This window comes from Emiliania huxleyi, assembly GCF_000372725.1.
Source record: "Emiliania huxleyi CCMP1516 chromosome Unknown EMIHUscaffold_1649, whole genome shotgun sequence".
NCBI lineage: Eukaryota > Haptophyta > Isochrysidales > Noelaerhabdaceae > Emiliania > Emiliania huxleyi.
The window spans coordinates 1-2,990 of record NW_005200932.1 but is presented as its reverse complement, the minus strand read 5'-3'; positions in this window follow the sequence as shown (position 1 = coordinate 2,990).

Here is a 2,990-nt window from a genome sequence, read left to right as displayed (position 1 = left end):
TTCTGTTGTGCGAGGCGTGAACCGCGCCATTCGCTCTCACCTGGCAACCCTGTCTGCACGTCTCGCGCGCGCGTGAACAAGGCTCCAGGCCCCAAATGACGTGTGAGTGTTAGAGTTGTTTGGTATTGCTAAAAATCTCTCTCTCTAATTCAAACAAATTATTGCTCTCTCTGAAGTCTGAGTGAAGGATCTCAAAAAGTGAAGGTTCTTCACGTGAAGGGCCACACTCGGGCTCGGAGGTGCAGACCCCAACAAATAATTTCGCGCCGCCTCGCCGCGCGCCGCTGCTGCCCTCGCCAGCAGCCGCCGCGGTTGCGCAGCGTCCCGTTGGTATTCGCAGCCAGAGGACTTCCTTTTGGGCAGCCACGTCCGTCAGCAGACAGCAGCTTGCTGCTGGCACACGGCCGCCCGCCAGTGAGCAGTTTCGGCTGAGCGGGTCGTGCAGAAAACAGAACTTCTGCGCGCGGCAGCATTATACCGCACGGCCTACTCGTCCAATACTCCTCTCGCTCTCTTTTATGTCCCACCATGCAGAGCGCATCTCTCTCTCTGTTGTGCGAGGCGTGAACCGCGCCATTCGCTCTCACCTGGCAACCCTGTCTGCACGTCTCGCGCGCGCGTGAACAAGGCTCCAGGCCCCAAATGACGTGTGAGTGTTAGAGTTGTTTGGTATTGCCCGCCGTCCCGGCGGTCCCGCAGCTCGCGCACATCTCCCTCTTAACCCACCTGTAACATCACATTAAGGTATTGCTAAAAATCTCTCTCTCTAATTCAAACAAATTATTGCTCTCTCTGAAGTCTGAGTGAAGGATCTCAAAAAGTGAAGGTTCTTCACGTGAAGGGCCACACTCGGGCTCGGAGGTGCAGACCCCAACAAATAATTTCGCGCCGCCTCGCCGCGCGCCGCTGCTGCCCTCGCCAGCAGCCGCCGCGGTTGCGCAGCGCCAAAGGGCGAGAACTGGCCGACAGCTCTGCGTCCCGTTGGTATTCGCAGCCAGAGGACTTCCTTTTGGGCAGCCACGTCCGTCAGCAGACAGCAGCTTGCTGCTGGCACACGGCCGCCCGCCAGTGAGCAGTTTCGGCTGAGCGGGTCGTGCAGAAAACAGAACTTCTGCGCGCGGCAGCATTATACCGCACGGCCTACTCGTCCAATACTCCTCTCGCTCTCTTTTATGTCCCACCATGCAGAGCGCATCTCTCTCTCTGTTGTGCGAGGCGTGAACCGCGCCATTCGCTCTCACCTGGCAAGCCTGTCTGCACGTCTCGCGCGCGCGTGAACAAGGCTCCAGGCCCCAAATGACGTGTGAGTGTTAGAGTTGTTTGGTATTGCTAAAAATCTCTCTCTCTAATTCAAACAAATTATTGCTCTCTCTGAAGTCTGAGTGAAGGATCTCAAAAAGTGAAGGTTCTTCGAAGGGCCACACTCGGGCTCGGAGGTGCAGACCCCAACAAATAATTTCGCGCCGCCTCGCCGCGCGCCGCTGCTGCCCTCGCCAGCAGCCGCCGCGGTTGCAGCGCCATCGTCCGGACACTGGCGGGGCGACTTGCCAGAGTGCGGGTGGGCAAGCCCTAAAACGGCGGGAGGGGTAGGGGTGCCGCTGTAGGGGTGTGGAGGGGTCGGGAGGGCGGGAGTGCGGACCGTGACCTAAAGCCCTCCACCGATAGAGGTGTCAGGCGGCAGGGCCCAGGAGGGGTGGGGGCTTGGAGGGCTGGCCAAAAGCGAGGCGTAGGAGGGGTCCAGAGGGCTAGAGAGGGCTGGAGGGGTCGGAGGGGGCAGAGGGGCCGGAGGGGCTGTGCGGATGGAGGGGTCTGGAGGGCTCGGGGGGCTTGGAGGGCTTGGGGGGCTCGGAGGGTGTCGTCCGGCAAGAGGGTCCCTAGCGCGAGGGGTGGGGCTCGGGAGGGGTGGAGAGCTCGGAGGGCTCGGAGGGCTCGGAGGGCAGAGAGGCACGAGGGTGGCGCTGGAGGGCTCGGGAGGGCTCGGGAGGGCTCATGAGGGATGGAGTGCCCGGAGGGCTCGGAGGGGCGAGCCACCGAGCCGGGCTCGGGGGGCTCGGAGGGCTCGGAGGGGTCGGAGGGGTCGGAGGGGTCGAAGGGGTCGGAGGGCTCGGAGGGCTCGGAGGGCTCGGAGGGCTCGCGGAGGGGTGTGGAGGGGTCGGAGGGGTCGGAGGGGTCGGAGGGGTCGGAGGGGTCGGAGGGGTGTGGAGGGGTGTGGAGGGCTCGGAGGGCTCGGTTAAAGATACCCTGCAGGCATACGGAAGTGGTGCAATACACATCATGAGGCTTTTCCGTGGTCTGTGCGCGGACACGGCGGCCCGGGGAGCCTGCGGCGCTATTTTAACCTGCCCCGACAGAGTCTCTCGATACGGCGCGCGGCGGCGCCGCACCCAGCAAGCTGGGGCCGCTCCTTACGGACTCGTCGCTGCGCTCCTCAAGGCAAACACGAGGCGCGTTTGGTATTCGAAATACCTGGGGTTTCCGCTAAAACGGAAGCGCCACAGCCTCCAGACACACACACTCACATGGAGCTCCTCGCTCGCCCGCCTGGCGGCGGCAGCGGCCATGGCGACGCTGACGGCGGCGGCACTCGTGGCGGTGACACTCGTGGCCGCGGCGGCGCCTGGGCAGCAGAGAGAGCTGTCGCTGCAGTGCTGGGGGCGGCGGCTGGGGGCGGCGGCTGGCGGCGACATTGCTGGCGGCAGCCATGCGGGGGCGGCGCTGCTGTGGCGGCGAGGCGGCGGCGTTGCAGCGCCCTGCCGCAGCAGGCCCGCCCGGATAGCACTGGCAGTCTGCCGGCGTGGCGGGCGCATTCGAATGCGCCCGCCGCGCCGGCAGACTGTTGGATGGCCACCGCCGCGAACGTGGGTGAAGTCGTGCGGCGCAGAGACCAGCTCATTCGCCGTCGCCGGTCCCTCGATCACGGGCGCCGTCGCCGGTTGACCCGCGTCCATGGGCGGATTCAGCAGGCCTGCAGCCCTCCAGCCCTCTAAACC